At 39.6% G+C, this 17621-nt stretch overlaps 1 protein-coding gene and 1 long non-coding RNA gene across 3 annotated transcripts in view; one reads left to right on the top strand and one right to left on the bottom strand.

The window, feature by feature from the left end:
• Prim2 (primase, DNA, polypeptide 2 (58kDa)) overlaps positions 1 to 17621 on the top strand; it is a 256592-nt gene that overhangs the window by 95724 nt on the left and 143247 nt on the right. The gene's annotated exons all lie outside the window — the stretch shown is intronic.
• Positions 13058 to 17621, bottom strand: part of LOC102025485 — a 56803-nt gene continuing 52239 nt past the window's right edge. Inside the window, exons 3-4 of the long non-coding RNA XR_264264.1 lie at positions 15547 to 15773; positions 13058 to 13341 (exon numbers count right to left, since the gene is read on the bottom strand). This is a non-coding gene — a long non-coding RNA (uncharacterized LOC102025485). The remainder of the gene's footprint in view (positions 13342 to 15546; positions 15774 to 17621) is intronic.

Below are 17621 nucleotides of genomic sequence, written 5' to 3'. Positions count from 1 at the left end.
ATCAGTCTTCAATTTTGAAATATTTTTGTAGTCTTTAAAAGAATCAATCAAAATTCCATTAGTTATTTTTCTCAAACATGTGATTTTCAAAAGTTTTTTTTCCCTATCACCCCAAAGAAAACAAGGTTTGTTTTTAAGTAATGTATCAGTGCTGAATTTTCTCTGCAGAAATGTTCAGCTTTACAGAGTACTGCTTTAAAATGTACTACTTTAGGGAAGGGGAATTATTTGGAACTGCTTCAGATACTCTTAAATTTTGAAACTATGTGAAGGAAAATAAGGAAAATGATTGCTAAAAATAACATAGGATGTGTTTTTCTGGCTCTTAAACTACGATAAAGAGGTGATGACCTCTAAAATTACCAGCTCAATGAATGTGAACATATTTTAAAATTAAGTTATTGTAGAAATCACTCTAAATCTGTATATTGGTGCATAGAAGTTATATTATCTCAAGCTTTAAGGGAAATGGAATACATTTACATGCTCTTCCAGAGATTTAGTTAAAGATGATCAGTTTCTGAAACTTGGAGAATTTTATGGAGTCTCTTTAAAGGCAGTGTTCATTTATATGTGCAGAAAATAATGCTAATACTGTCTCTGGGGGAGAGTGGTCCAGGGCTTTTTGGTTTATTTCTGAAGTTAATGAACTGTGTATTTTGCTTTTGAATTTTTTAAGGAAATGTTGCATTATAGGGTAGATATCACTTAGTCACTATTTTTTTAAAGGAAGTTTAGAAGCTATAACTTGAATTTATTATACTGTTTAGGTCAGACTCTTACTATTTAGAAATTTTTTTAGTGGCCATTTTGGCTTTGGATTTGTTGTTATTGGCTTTAGCTACTTTGTCTTTTTAGTGGAATTACCAGTATTGTATAGAAAAAAATTACATTGTTTTGTTTAATTGAGTTTAAACTAAGCAAACTTTTCTATCCATTCTGATCAGTCATCTGAATTATTTTAACTACCTTTGTTTTCTTTTGAGAGAATTAGACTTTGTACTCAATTTTGAGTTCAGATACTACTTTTTCTTGTGAAAACTTAGGTAAAATTTTCAGTTCATGTGTTTTATTTCAGATGATGTAAAATATGTTTAAAGCAAATAACAAAATTTTAGTTTTTATGCATTAACTATTGGAGTTGGTACCCAGAATTTTGAAGCTTTTTTAAAAAAGCTAATAACTAGATTAGCAATTCAAATTTCAGGCTGAGTTCTTAAATTATTTTAAAGTGAAAGACCTTTGAGTGACTGTTACTGATTGAAAATATTTTAAATTATATATATGATAAAATGTATGTTTATATATACATGTATGTTTATACATATATAAACATACATTTATGTTTTTTTTTTCCTGTTTCTTATGACTGCAGTAATACTTGGAAATTTCGGGGACACAAACAAAACAGAAAAGTTCCAATAAGAAAATTAAGACAATTTAGAATCTAATCATATAAGAGTACAGTCAGCTTTGGATTGCGAGTAACTTGGTTCTGCAGGTATTCTGTAAGACAAGCAAATATTTGTAAGAAATTTTAACTTGATAAAGGAGCTATGTCTTGTAATACGAGTAGTATGCCATGGTGAATGTCACATGATCACAGCTAGTTCTTTTCTTTCTCTTGCTGCTTTGATATACAAGTGCTTTAGAATATGAGTGGAATGGATTATTCTCTGAGACCAAGATTTTACTCTAGTTATAATTTACATTCTTATAAATATTTATTCATTGCTTTTTCTTGCTCAAATTGTATTTTTTATTTAGCAAAACCTAAACCACATTTCCAACCTAGGATCCTGTAAACAGTCTTAATTATTTGTTGGTAGCAATAGAGAAAATATAAGAAAAGGAACTAGAGTTAGGTACTTGGTTTAGGGTTGAATTCCCCCTTAGTTTCCTCTTGAATAAGTAATGGCAGCTGCTTGTGGACTGTTGATTATCTTGTAGCATGTAAGTGTGTACATTCCCTCCGCCTTTGACGGAAAGTTTTCCCTGGGCTCCAGCATATCTAGCTTTTTGGCTGACCCAGTCTTCATACAGTCCCCTGGCATTGCGGGAATACCTTTGACTTTAGACTGGCAGCACTTGGAATGACGCTGTCAGCTAACAAAGTTGTATCTTAACTTTCGTCCCAGGGAGCAGGTACCAGGCACGGCAACAGAGAGGGAATTTTATTGGGATGGGAGTGATGTGTGGGACTCTAAGGCTAGAGACCGTGTGCTGCGGATCAAGGCAGAGTGGCATGGGAAAATTTTGGCGGAGTGGTCTTGGCTTTGTTTGAGTGTTGGCCAGGACATTTCTGGGAGGGGCTGACATTTGTGGATTAGGTTAGAGCAGGATGCCTGTCAGAAGGTAAGTTAGATTATAGCTTTCTGTCAGGGAGGCGGTGTTGGCTTTTGTAGTTTTTCCACTGGAGTTGGGACTGGAATGGACTCTAACAATAACTATATTTGTCGACCAAATTAAATTGCTTCCAACTGTGTTTGTTCTCTGTGAAGCTCACTCTAAATCTTTTCCCCATAGAAATTCCTGCAGAAAAATCTTATATCGACTTTCTATTTGCCATTCAAAGCAAAATTTAAAAAAAATACCCCTTCTGCAAATACTGCAGAAAAGATGTCATACTGATTTTGCCTAAAGAGCATCAGAAATGCTTGTCAAATCAACCTCGAGAAATAACTGCATCTGTGACTGAGCATGTCCATGAAAGCTGTTGGAGGAATAGGTTATTATGCATTCTTTGCTGAAGCCAAATGTGTCCTCAGTTAACAAGAGTCGGTGATGCTATGCTCATTTTAGCTGGCTAGTTCTCTTGGCTCATCAAACCCTGTGTTGGTGTGTTTTTCAAATCCCCTTGCACTTTTTCATTTTTTCTTTTGGTCTTTTTTTTTGTGACAGGATCTCGCTATGCAGTTCAGGCTGGCCTTGCGCTCACTTTATAGCCCAGGTTGGTCTTGAACTCACAACGATCCTCCTGCCTCAGCCTCTCGAGTGCTGGGATTACAGGTGTGCGCCATCACGCCCGGCCACTCTTTCATTCTTAAGCAAAATTGCAAGAGAAGACCAGTTGGGAGGAGAACCTTCTGCCAGCTGCCAGAACAGTAGCGCTCTTGTTTATGAGTCATTCATTCTATCAGATGTCTGGTCAATACCTTTTATCCCTGTCATTTCTGAGCTTACCAGGGAAATTATAATTACCTCAATGGGAGGAAGTAAAACACCACACTAATTTTTTTCCTTTTTCACACTGCAAGTATTCTTCTAAGGAAGGCAGATATATATGATAATACATAAGTAGTTTTGATTTCCATCAGAATTTTGCTTGAGGTAAATAGTTAACAAATTGGTTGCATAAATAGATCCACAGTTATTCTTGGCAGTCATGGTTTATGCTTTTAAAAGTGTTAAATGATAATTTTCCAAAAGGTAAAACGTGTGAAATATTTTATTTAACTTATGTAATTAATAGGGAAATCAGTAAGATTTTATGACTGGTTCAAAGAATAAGAATTTAGACATTCGTAAGCAATATAACAAAGAAGTGTTTTCTGTGTTAGAAAGAAAACTGGTTAATGCCTCCCAGAGCCACTGATCTTTGTGGCTGCCTGCTCTATCAGACAGCAAGCATTTATATCTCTGTTAGCTAGAAACCCACAAGTTAGCAAGTGACTCGCTAGGTCTGGACGTTGTCGGGAGTGAACAGTGAGCCGCTCTGGGCACCTGTGCTCGGAGCGAGTGCCTTTTGTCTCCCTGTAGAGCGCTAGAGTGACGTTCCGTATTTCCAGTTTTGTATGTTTTTCTTATACAAACAGGAAAAGAAAAATGGCATGATGTTTGCCTTCACAAATAAGAAAACAAATATTAGGATGAAGGAAGATTAGGCAGAGAAGTTATACTCTGAAAGTGTTTCATACAGAGGCCACTTCATACTATTTTTATGATAAATGAGCCCCCTCCTTTCTTTCCTTATCTGTAGCACCCAGTGCTTCACCAAAAACAGCAGAAAAGTTTTAATTTTGTTTAATTCAGGTCTCAAGGCTTGTGTTTGTCCCACAGTTGGGTGGAAGGAACTCTTGGTAGAACTGTGATTCAGTTAGTATTTCAGCAGTTGACTCTGTAAATTATTTTATATTTCCGTGTATTTGTGAGACAAAGTTCTGTTTTGAGTGGTGGAATTATGGAAGATGGCCATGTAAATTTTGCTAGTGATGCTAAGTATTTACTCTGTGGTGTAGACGCTTATAGAACAGGGAAGGACTTTAGAGATCATCTTTATATGGATGAAGATGAGAAGATAAGCGGTTTGCTGTACTAATTCTGGAAAGAACAAGAACTAAAATCTGTGCCTCTTACTTCTGAACAAGCCTTGTCCCCTCTTCAGTGCATGCATAATTGTGAGGCATAGCTCTTAGAAAACTGTAATCCTTATTTAATATTTATTGTGAGTTTGTTACTTTGCTTGTCGTGCAAGGTTTTTAAATCACAAAAAAAGATAATACAGATGCAATTTCTGTTCTTGAGGGTTTAAGACCTAGCTGAAGAGACTACATTTTATTATTGTTTTTCAGATAACTCATAACATAGGGAAAGATAGAGTATTCAATGGGTGATTGATGGGAATAAGTGCTGTAGGAATTTATAAGGGGAAGCGGGTCTGAGATGAGGGTGCTAAGAAGGCAAATAACCATGCAAAACAGTCCATGATTAAGGGCCTTAGGGAGTAGAGAATCATGGTCAGGAAACATTTGTTTTCCCTACGAAGGAGAAGTTGGTGTAGTACCACACTCACTTTTACCTCATCATTTAATCCTGGTAGTATTATTTTGGTTTTGCGATTGATGTAGTAAGTTTGCTTGATAGTGCTATTAAAAGTTAATCTAAACTGAGTTTTGGTTAAATTATTCATGGTAGTTTTTAGATGACCCAGACAACTGTCAGGGTGTTTGGGGTGGTGGCTAGACGTAATTCTGTCTAGTCATACAGTAGGCAGCTACTTAAATATGCATTTCCCAGAAGAGTCCTGGAATAAAATAATGGCTGTAGAATTATGATGTCTAATGTTAAGTCTGTTTCTGTTACTTATGGGAATAACAAAGTCATGAAAAAGCGATAGAGAAGTTCACAGATATGTGCTCCGTTTTCAAGGGCGTTTTATGTATTAGTTTTAGCAAAGGTTAGCATTTTGATTGATGTCTTTGTCAAGGTTAAAAGAAGCAAAATCTAAACATTTCACAATTCTAATTGCTTTTGCTTCGTTCCTCTGCACATCTTATGTATTCTGATTTTTAAATACTTAAAATTCCATCTCCTCTGGTGGAAAGTGGAAGTAAAGTAGCTTAGCATGATAGAATTTTGTCAGTGATAGTTCCCTGACCCCTTTCTAAAGGGTAGAAAATAGTGTTTGTATTGTGTCTTTAGCATTACGAAGGTGACAATTTCTGTAAGCACTAATGACATCTAAAACAAACATTTACAGTGAGCTACCTTCGTGTTGTGTATCAGAGATATACTTGATATTCTGCTTTTTTTTTTTTTTTTTTACTGAATAGTAACTGTTCTTTCTTATAAAAACTTTTAGTAGGTATAGGCCAATTGAAGAAAGGGCAGGTCTCTGTGTTTGCCAACGTTCTTGTGTAATAATGGGTCATGAGGGGTGGAAATGATTCAAGAGGATTTGAGGGTTTCTCTTCATTTTTATAACTGAGGAATCTGTGACCCTATCCAGGGACGAGTTAGGAATTACAGTGTGTGTAAACACACACACACACACACACACACACACACACACACAGAGACAGAAATACTTTTGGATGTGTGTATATGTAGTAAAATCACGAGTTCATGCTGATTCCTTCCCTTCTACCCCAGCATTTGAGTTGTTTATAAACTCCATCCCTGGCCGTGAGAAGTCTAGCGCTCATTATCCTCAGTGTATTTCCCTGTTTGCTCAGTGAAAGCACACTACCGTTACCTGTCATAGTGATGTCCCACCCACCATGATCTGGGCCTCTGCGCAGCCCCAGGTGCCCGTGTCCTTAGCCACTGTCCTCCTTGCTGGGGAGACGGAGGAAGGCAAGATGGAAAAGCTGGGAAGGGCCCATTTAAATTCTTTAGTAATTCACAGAGACCACTGTAAGGTGTGGGGCAGGTATAAGGTGCAGCTACAGAGGGGGATTTTTTGGAATGGGAGTGATGGGTGGGACTCTAAGGGTAGAGATCGTAAGCTGAGGATCAAGGGAGCTAGGTTTATATATATAGGCAGAGTGGCATGAAAATTTTGTTTTGTTTTTGTTTTTTTTCCGGTACTGGTAATCGAACTCACCTTGTGCTTGCTAGGCAGGCGCTGTGCCGCTGAGCTAAATTCCCAGCCCCCGGCTTGAAAATTTTCAGAGTGGTCTTTGTTTGAGCTTTGGCCAGGACATTTCTGGGAGGGGCTGACATTTGTGGATTAGGTTAGAGCAGGATGCCTCTCAAGAGGTAAATTAGATTACAGCTGTCTGTCAGAGGCAAATTAGATTAGAGATGTCTGTCAGGGAGGCAGGGTTGGCATTTTTAGTTTCTCCACAGGGGTTGGCCCTGGAATGGACTCTAAGAACTACGCCCATTGTAACAGTTTATTGAAAACTTATTTTACTTTTGAATTTCTTCAAAATTCAAAAGTAATTGAATAGTTGGTCCTGGTCACTGGATAGTTGGTCCTGGTCACTATTTCACAGAGAGATACTTGAAGATATGATTACTTTTCCATAGAGGTGGGTTCCCTGGAGCTGAAGGCAGTCATTGTCTGCTAGAGAGAACAAGCTTCTCCCAGTGGTCTGGAACCCTAAGTGGGCGCATGTGTGTGCGTGTGTATGTATGCGTGCATGCACACAGTCTGGCATTTATTTCTAACTCTGCAGAGAGCCTCAGCATGGTCTTCTGGTTCATTAGTTGGAACTTCTTTACAGTGCACGGACACACAGAGTAACTTCTTGGTATTCACTCCCTCAGAGCCGGGGCTTGGTCAAGAGGATTATACAGCCCCAGGTGGCATTGTGTCTGGAAGTGCCCCATGGGCAATTTCAGCATCCTGGTGCCTGCAGATGGAATCCTTTCTAGCCTCACACCCATGGTTTTAGGCTTTTCCCAGCCTCTGGATGAATGGCATTGTTTTATGTTGCAGGGAGAGGAAAGCTTGCCTCAGACTAGCTAAAACTTGAATAGTTCTGAGGGTAGGGGCAGGATAGACAGGGGAGTGGGGGTTCAAGGGAATGCATTTTTGAAGGTATGTCATTAACTTGCAATTACATGAAAAGATTTTTTACAAAACCATCTCTATCATATAATGAATCAATTTTCTTAATATTATCTATCAAATAATCAATATTTTCTTCATTATTTACAATTCTCTCATTATTGTATATGCATATAAAAACAGTCTCTTAAGCTTTTTATTTTATTTTATATATTTTTACCTATCCTTAAATATTGATCTTTGTATCCTGGGAGACTAGTAGAATGCCTAGAGGGTTTTTTTTTTTTATTGAGTAAATACTGACAATTTATAATAAAACCTTCAAACCAAAAAAAAAAATCTCTAAAGCAAGTTGAGCTTTATGTTTTCATTTTGATCAAGAGGGATTAATTTGGAAAGTAAACAATAACAAGTTGTTTCCATGTAAATTTCTATCCTAGAGAAGATTATTTAGCCCTAGGTGCTGAATTTGTATCAAAGAATTCTGATCAAATAATTTCTCATTAAATTGGCAAACATTTGCTTAAAAACTGACTTTAAACAGTTCTCTTGAACATTTAAAATTATTGTTGTTCTTATATCTTACTCTAAACTTGAGAAACTCAATCTTCTTGTGAAGAGAATAAGATGACAAAATGTGTTAGGATTATTCAATTATTTTATGTAAATACAAACCCATTTACTTTGAGGAGGATAATCATGCCTTTTAAAATAAGATTGAACAACACCTTTCTTAGAGTTTCTTTCGTTGCGCTAATGAATAGATATTTTTATTCTTGAAATATTGCATTTTATTCTCGGCCCTCCCTGTGTATGAGTAAATAAATCATCAGACAGCTAGTTGTTATAAGAGTCTTTCAAAGGCATTTAAGTGCTTGTAATCACTAAACAGAGCATTCCTATAGATTAAATGTGTTGTAAACTACACATGAAAGCAATGTCTTTTTTATTATCTGTAACTCTAATGGAAAGAAAATGTTAATTTAGGGTAATGAAATAGGCCTCCAAGTATGATGGGTGAATAGACCATTAGGTTAATTAAAATGAGGATATGTATCACTGCTGTGGTGGAACTACCATTGTGGAGGAGACAGATTTATTTAGTGCTTGAATAGTAAAATTCACAGTGTGTCACTCCCAGCCTAGATTTACTACAGAAAGAACAAGATTAATGACAAGGTAATTTAGTTTTATTTCATTTACTTTTACCTGTCACATTACTTGTCATTCTAGGGAGCCTGCCAGTTAAAGGTGAAAATTTATCCAATCTTTAAGAAATCAGTTAAGTGTAAATTTTGCTTTGCTATCTGTCCATTATCCCAGGTGAATTAACTACAAAATCAAGATTAAATAATAGCAGAGTATGCAGGTTTTATAATACAACATTACCAAAGTGAGCAATTAAAATTTATTGATTTGTGAAAGTGCAATTGAAGTGACCAAGAAAACTTTTTAGTTATTAGTTCTTTTCTGTGTCTGATATTCACAAACCTGTTGGAAACTAAGTTTGTATAGTTTGTTATCCACTTTGCCAATTTACTACTTGAATTTACTGAAGTGTTCAGTGCCTCACTACCAAATGTATTTGTAAAATGTTTTTTTTGGTAGCAGTGAAGACTGCATCCAGGGCCCAGTACATGCTAAGTGAGTGCTGTACCACTGAGTAATACTCCTGCCTACAAAAGATTTTTTTAGTGCTCTTTCTTTCCTATGAAAAATCTTAGCATAGTGCAAACCATGAAGTAGCTTTTCAGTAAATGCCTTCTATTTTGACTAAAAAGGACTGGCATGCATTTAAACAGATATTAAGTTCAGTGTGCTCTTGAGCTATTCAGTTTTCCCCAGCATATGCCTAACATAATGTATTAATTTCTATTCAGGTCTTCGATCCAGAACTATAACATCTGGCCTAATAGTCAACCAACCTAATCATCTCTGTTAGTTCTTTATCTGCCATCTGAAGTATGAGTGCATACACTTAGTAATTTATAAAGCAAATGATAATAAACCTAATGATTTATGTGATCACTCAGTCAACCTTTTATTGAATTCCAATTCTGAGCCTGGTATTGTAGTGCGTACTTTCATTTGCATATGGCTTTCCTTGGGAGGTTGTATAGGATTAGTGTATATTCAGAAAAGAATCAGTTTCTCTGAGTGTTATAAATTAGAAAACCTTCTGGAGGGTGAGATTCTCTCTCTTGTTTTGTCTTGTTTATTCTGGGAAAGTATTATTCTTGATGATAGTAGCACATTTTTAATGAATTTATGTGTTTTATGTATTTAATATTTTTGATATGTGAACATTAAATATGATATAGTAAAATTTAATGCTTATTAGGAAATGATCTTTTCTCTATAATTTGATTCACTGTAGAATTTTTTCTGAATAATTGATTTAGAACATTTAGCAGGTCTCATTTTGTCTCACTTCCTCTATGTAAGATTCATTTAATCTTATTAAAGAAGAAGAAATTCAGACTGAACCAGGCCAGAAAGCTGTAATAATAAAGGCAAGCAGCCCTAGGATTTGGAAACTCATCATGTACTTGTGATCAACCTTTCCTGATACATGTTTCTTTCTTTATGCTTGCTCTTTTATTTTCTACCTGCATGCTGCCTTCTTTATCTTTTTACTTACTCTCTCTCTGTCTGTTTTCTGTCTCGTTGATTCTTTGTACTCATAACTTAGTTTTGACTCATCATAAAGAGCATTACATTCAGCATTGGCAGTGGTCATCCATTGCTCACTGCACAGTTTTTGCCCTTAGTTCACATTTTTCAGGGAATGAATCTAATTGATTTGTGTGTTGACCAAAGTAAGCTAATTTATGCTGAACTAACAAGTGACTCACATATTTCTCATTCATGTTACCTGTTTATCATTGATTGGTTTGGGGCTCTGTTTCAGGCTTCATTTGAGAACCCTGACTGCAGTCATTGTTTGAAGCATTGCAGGTGGTGGGGGAGAACTGTCAAAACAGCTTCCACCCAGAAATGGCATGCTTTATTGACCCAAACAAGTTATTTATCTACACATGATAAAAGGTAAGGCAGTGCTGTCCTTCCATGGGCCCTGGAAGAGAACTACAGTTATTTGGTGGACAACATTATCGACACTGTATTTTATCCATACGTGGAATATACTTTCTCTTCATAGGAGACAATTCGCAGATCTTTTAGGAGGAATTACATATCTACACTCTTGGCCAGGTAACTTCTGGTAACTTTTAGTAGGCAGAGTGTACTTTCCCCTCAGTGTAAATCTTGACCATGGGGCTTGCTTTGGCTAGTGGGATGTGGATAGGTGTGACGTGTGACAGCTGTGAGTAGGACCTTGGCAGGTAGTTGGTGTGCTTTGACTGGGGTTGATGCACTCTTTTGCCCACTGCCCAGAGAAATCATTCCTAGGCAGTGACTGCTGTGTAAGCTTGGATCCTGTGCTAGAAGACAGGTCGTGTAGATGTATAGCCCTAAGCAAGCTCTTCTCAGCCCTTTCATTTACTGTGAACAGGAAATATCTGGTGTGTTCACTCCCTGAGATTTGGGAGTTGTTTGTTACTGTGACAGCAAAAGCTGACTGGGTATACAGTAGGCTTTGGAGTAACACAACCTGGGCTTGAGTGTTAATTGTGCTAGTTTGTGATTTGGGGTAAGTTATTGAATGTCTCTGAGCCTGGGTTTCTTCATGTGTAAAATGAAGACAGTAATGCCTGCCTCACAGTTGTGATATGAAAACTAAATTGGATGACTTCCATAAGATGCTTGGGATGGCACTTAGCATGAGAGGAGTAACAGGAATTACTTCCTTCCCATTACTTTCTACCTTGCCATCCTCGTTAGTTATTCAAGTGTGCATTTACTTGGTAAAAATCCTATTGAAAGGAATTGTGACATGAGGAATTGGATAAAATGATCTTCTGAGGTGAACCTTTTAAAGCTCAGTTTAAGAATTTCCTTCCAAAAAAAGAATCCAAATGCTCTTATAAGTGATCTTGGTAGGTTCCTGAACAGTGATAAGTCAACCAGATTTCTGACTGAGCTAAACAGCCCCACTACAACATACCTACCAAGGTTTTACCCCTTCTAAGAGGAAGACCTCTACCAATTGAATAGTTAGGTTTCATAAGAGCCCCTCTGTCACCACCGATAGTCTCTTCTACGGAGGTTGACCTATGGCTCTGAAACCACGAGCAATTAATGTAGCAGCCGGTCAGCGACATGTAATATTTCCTTGCTCAAGGTGATAAGACACTGGTGGAGAGATCATATGCCTGTTTAACTTATAGTGGTAATGGAGAGATGATAGAAAGCAAACATAATGCTACCATAAGTATGTGTGTTCACTGCTGTTAGAAAACGTGAGACGATGGTCCAGTTCACAAATAAGGAACGAAGGGGAATATACAGGAGGCCTGGAGGTGTCGTTCAGTGTACAGCACATGCTAGAGCCTTGATTTCAGCTCCCAGCCCCGCAAAAGAAAAAAATCCTGAAAAAGTACATCAAGAGTGTATATTTAGAGGATTTAGGGTAGTAAAGGATGAAAACTTAGCCACAGTAAGGAGAAAACTGAGAGGAACAAGGAGCAATTAAAGCTCAGCTTGGCAGTGGGGGCCAATCAAGAGTCACACCGTGTGGTAGCTCTAAAGTGTGTCTCAGCATTCTTTGCTACTAGAGCCCATTTACCCGAGTCCTTTGCATTTAATGAACATGTGGCCGAAGTGATGGCAGGTGACTTCCAAGATGAGGTTATGGTAGATGTTGTAGTACCGGCCTTGCCCTTGCTCTTGGATTGCCCGTGTGAGAACCACCAGCGTGTTGTCAGGACACTAGACTGTCCTACCTAACCAGATATCTTGGACACAGTTTCGGCACCCCATGCCCCATTCAAGTTCTCAAAACAGTGGCGGCCTCTGTGTCCCCACCCCCTTGCAGGTAACAGAAGGAAGATCTCGAGTCAGAACCACCAAGCTAAGGTGCCTCAGAAACCATGTGAGAGGCCATGGGTATAGTGTAGAGCACTGCACTGCAGGAGATTAGCATTGCACTGCAGGAGATTAGCATTGCTAAGTGAAAGCCTCAGTGTTCCAGACTATCTTTTAGCAGTGCCAGTAGATCCTCTTTTTACCTCCACTTCTCTTCCCTCCTCCCTTTCTTCCCTCCGCTCCTGCTCTTCTCTCCCCTCTCTTCTGTTCATCTCCCTGCCTCCTCTTTTTGTAGTATGGGGGATTGAAGCCAAGGGCTTTTTACTACTGAGTTACATCCCTAGCCCTTTTAATTAAAAAAAAATTTTTTTTTAGACAAAGTTTCGCTAAGTTGCTTAGGCTGGGCTGTAGCTTGTGATCCTCCTGCCTCAGTCTCCTGAGTAGTTGACCATTACACGCATGATTACTTTTTTACTATTGATGTTTTTTCTTTCAATTTTTCTATCCCTTTTATTTTCCTCCTATTTCCTGAGCATATACTTAAAACAGGTTGTATCAGTCAAGCTGCTGTAGAGAAACAGAACCAATAGGAAGTGTATGTGGGGACAGAGGTTTTCAGGTATTGGCTTTTGTGATTGGGGATGTGGTTAGCGTGAAATCTGTAGGGCCATCTGGAAACTCAGGTAAGAATTGAAGTCTCTGTCTTGAGTCTTGGATTTGCTGGGAAGGCAGCATTTCGTACTGCAGCCTTAGGCAGAGTTCCTTCTTCCCCAGGAAACTTGTTTCTGATTGGAAGAGGCCCAGCTGCATAATCAGGGGAACTGTCCTTTACTTAGAGTCAACTGAGTATAAATGCTCAAAAAGTCTACAGCATACTGTCACAGCAGTCCTTACATTAGTTTGTGTTTAATCAAATAATGGGCACCATTGCATAGCCACGCTGATGTGTGAAACCAGTCACTCCACAGAGGAGGAACGCTTTCTTGCTACAGAGGAGGGGGTCAGGCACAGAGACCCAGAGGGCCCCTTCCCGTTTGTACGGTCCTGACAGTGGCAGCAGGCTGTTCTCTGGTCTTCCCCAGTATATCTGATGTCATGTGACGGGAAGGAACATAGAAACCAGTGTGGATGGCTTTGTCGGGGCCTCTGGACTGTCCAGGAGCTGTGCTTTCTCAAATCTGAAAGAAAAGTAGTGCATTTTGTTTATAATTAGAACTCCATGTGGCTTCCTAGCTGTCAGGAGGAGGCTGGGGCTAGAGAAAATTTTCACTGCTGGCCAGTTGCTCAGCAGAAAAGTGAGGCTCCTGCTTAGTTTGTTGGAGTGCTTAACTTAGCGATAAATGTTGGCAGGCTTCTGTATGGCTTTTCTAGGGATTTAGGAGTATTCCCGAGTCTCAGAAGCTGCTCTCTATAGCACTGAACAGTCTGCATTTTCGCAGTGGCAGTACTTCCGAACACCATCAAGAGGATAGAGCTGTCTAATGCTCATTAAGTTCTGTCTTCTTTTAGCAGGTTAAATATGATGATATCTACTGGATTTTAAATCTTTGCCATTCTGAATAGCATCTTTTAAGAGTTTACTAATTTGAGTCTTTTCACAGGCCAGGAGTTTGGCTATTACCCTGATTTTACTTTTTTTTTTAATGCCTTTAAATTGAACTTTAAGGTTGACTTCTAGGCATAACTTCTGAAATCTCTCTGTGGGGTTTCATTTAATGCAAAAGTAATATTATTAATTTTATAAGACTGCTTCTAAGCTGTTTTTCCGCGCTCTTAGATTTTCCTTATGAAAAATGAAGGACTCTAACCAAGTTTTATTGGGGTAAGATCAATTTTACGAAGCCTGACGACTTCTTACTCTGAATTTTACCTGAGCAATGTTTCAGTTTAACTGAATGGCTCATAATATTGAGTGACTCTCCCGTCAGCTCCTTTATTGATTAATGACACAGATAAGAAAGATGTACCTTGTTGCAGAGGGATTAGAGTCAAGGAAACTAGATGTCCTTCATCTCATCTGAAGACAGCGGAAAGTCTATATTTAAGTACAACATGATCCATGAAAGAGAAGGGAAAGTCAGGGTGTAGTTAAGCAATGCAGAAAGCACAGGAGAGGAGGAGGGATAGGGAAAGGAAAGCTCATACAGGGCTGCAGTTTTGGAACCAGCTTGGGGGATACATAAAACCTTGGTTAGTACGCGGCTTTGCCGACACAGTAGGAAGATGAGCACTGTTACTGATTGTCTTGTGTAGCTGTCAGAGAAGACTGCGGCTCCCTGCATCTGCCCTCACATGTCCCACTTATTGAGACAGAGAAATCTTGTAGTTCGGGACTGTCAAGGGCACTGCAATTAGTACTAAATCATTCTTGCTCAGACAAGGTCTGGCAACAGACGCTTCTGGCAGATGTGTAAAGAGGTTTCCGGTGTTTCTGAGTGTCTGAATGGTGTAGCAGAGCTCTCAGTAGGTTGCCTAGATTAATAGTGAATTTAGTGTAATCAGCTTTTTAAAAAGTAATTTTCTTGGTACATTTTAGATGTACAAAATGATCACATTCATCATAGGGAATTTGTACCTGTACATGATAGATCTTGATTCTTCTTTTTTCCCATCACCCTCCCTCCCTTTCACCCCATCTTCTCGTTATTTGTGAAAGCTTTGTTTCCATTTTTTCCCCTTCATAATCAGGTTTTAGAAGAGCAGAAACACTAGAAATTAAGATGGGCTATTATTTTTTGCTAATCATAATCAGCTTTGGTAATTTTGAGGGTATATACACTTTTAATATGCTAACAGGGAATTCATGTTTCTTCATGAAATTCCCAAAAGAACTTTGAAGTATAAAAATGTCAGGATGTGCAAATGTGTACATAAACATGTTGGTATACTTAGGATGCAGCCAGAGCCCACCGTTCTCTCTTCACTGAATTGAATTAGCTAATTCTGGAGTGGCACATAGATGATAGTAATGGAACCATTTTGAAAGAATGGTAGATGCAGAATAAGAAAAGTTACTGACATAGGGGAAATATAACTCCTGATCTGCTAGACATCAAATGTGCTGAGTTGGTGGTCCCATAACACCAGGGAATGACGTAATGAACCGAAGGAAGAAGTTAGGAGAGTTTTAGTGGAAATAAGGACAGAAGAATAGCTCCTGGCTTTCTAGGAGGGGTGCTGAGTGGGGTGGCCAGGTACCTTTTCAGGGCTAATTTATACAGCAAAGTTACAGTATGGGTCAAACTACCATCAACCTCTAGGGTTACGAGTACAGTCGCTTAGCTAATATTGATCCGGTAGGGGAGTGGTTCACATAGCAAGCGTACATGGAAAGAACAAAGGCATTTTGGGAAGGGATGGAGTCAGATGCCCTGGTCACCCACCTGGGCAGCTGATGCCTACTGGACTTCCTGACCAGGTGGTGCTAATCACAGCATGATTTCCTCAGGGAGGCACGTAGGCCTGGCCACCGCATCTTCATCCTGAGCCCCGGCCTTCCTCACATGCACCTCCAGCCGCAATCCTGATGTCTTCCTTTCCCACTGACTTCCTTGAGGCCCCGTCCCTCTCCGACTGTGTATTAAATTCTAGCTTAGCATCTGTAATATTACTTAGGAAGTTAGAATTAAGAGTTAGAAAATGCTGGTATGATGTGAAAGACAACTGTAAATGCAGTGGTTAAAAACAAGGCTAGGTGGGTCCAAGCGCCCTCTCCTTTACTGGGTAAGCACCCTACTCTGCCATTTCTTTTCCCCATCCTGAGGATAGGAACAGACAGAATGCGAGGTGCTAGGTAAAAAGCTGCTTGATCCCTGTTTAGAGCGTGCTTGTTTTCTTTAATCCCCTGACGTATGGACTCATCAGGTGCTGCACGTCATTGTGTAGTAATAAAAATAGACCTAGGTAGGCATGAAACAAGGAAAAATAATTTGTGGACTTTAAGAGTGACTCATTTGTTAGCAGTTTCATTTCTATCTATTTGCGTATGCTTTAGGATTTGCCAAACTGTTGCTGAAAACAAGCACGCTGGCCCTGAAGCCCTGTGTAGGCGACCTCTGTGCTGTGGAGCAGCTTCTTTGCTCCTGAGAGAACCCTTACCTCCCCAGGCTGCCCTCTCTCCTGGCCTTCTTCCCCTGCTGTAGCTAGTGTGGGAGAGTCGCACAGCGTGCTGGGGAAGCTTTTAGTCCCTCTGTTTTGTTCTGACAAGAGAACTCTGATGTCATCTTTGCATCCCCCCACCCCAGGTTTCTAAGTAACCTGGATGTAACTGCTTTGGAGAAAAGCCAGCAGATGTTAAGTAAGTTGTAGACTGACATCGCCGGCTGTGTGTGCTCTTTGTGTCTGCTTTGTATGTTGCGTGCTAGTACTGTTTCTGTCAGAGCAGCCTTGTGCTCCACAGCGAGAAGAGCCAGCCTTTTCAGGGTGCGAGGCCTTGGCTTTTGGGACAGTTAAGGAGTTGAGATCTTCCGAATGGTAGAGGGTGGGAGGGAAACACTGGGCTGGAAATGTTGATCTTCTGAGTCTGGCTTGTCTTCTCAGCTAGAAGATGAAGAAGTAGATGTATGTGATAGTGCATGTTATAGTCTCAGCTACTTGGAAGGCTGAGGCAGGAGGATCACTTGAGCTCATGTTTTTTGAGACCAGGTTAGTGAGAACCCATCTCAGAAATCAAAAACAAAGAGAAAATAAGTGATATTAGGCTGGGTTGTATCTCTGGTTCTTTCTGTCTTTAATGTGTCCTTCTTTGGTTCTATAATTCAAAACCTTGGGGGATAGAGGGCAGAAGACATGCTGTCTTTTAAAACATTGTAGAGATTTCAAAACCTTTCCAGCCTCCTTCACTTCAAGGCAGTGAAACCTGTGGGAGGATAGGTGTTAACAACAGGTTTTCTGTCCTCACAGCCTGCTCTCACCTAGAGGTGGTGATGGTTTCATCCCAGGTAGGTTTGCTGACTGGTGAAAGAAGAGAACCATGAGTCAGGTCTGGAAGCAAATGCCTGTAATCCTAGCTCTCTGGGAGGCCAAGGCAGGAGGACTGCAAATTCAAGGGCAGCTTGTGCACCTCAGTGACTTAGTGAGACCCCGTCTGAAAGTCAAATATAAAACAGGCCTGGGAGCGTACTCAGTGCGAAGACCCGTAAGTCTGGATCTTGGACCACATCCTTTACAGCATCTGGAAGGCTCTTCCTGACTGACCCTGCCTCGTCCTTTCCAGCCATGCTGGCCTTCTTCAAGGTCTGGAATGCAGAGGGCTCCTTGCTGACAGCAGGGTGGGGGTGTCTTCACACTTGCTGCTCTCTTTGCCATGCAGACTCTTCCCTCAGCATCCTTTGAAAGGGCCACTCTCCTGACCTGGCTGACAAGACCATTTGTCCTGTCTGTACCCACTCATAGTGCCATATCCTTCTCCTTTGAGCACCAGCCAGGTGATAGCACACTTATATGTGTGGTTACTTGA

The sequence above is a fragment of the Chinchilla lanigera genome, unplaced genomic scaffold (assembly GCF_000276665.1).
Source record: "Chinchilla lanigera isolate Chin_1 unplaced genomic scaffold, ChiLan1.0 scaffold00101, whole genome shotgun sequence".
Taxonomy (NCBI): Eukaryota; Metazoa; Chordata; class Mammalia; order Rodentia; family Chinchillidae; genus Chinchilla; species Chinchilla lanigera.
The sequence above is the reverse complement of the archived record's forward strand: the minus strand, read 5'-3'. Positions and strand labels throughout refer to the sequence as shown.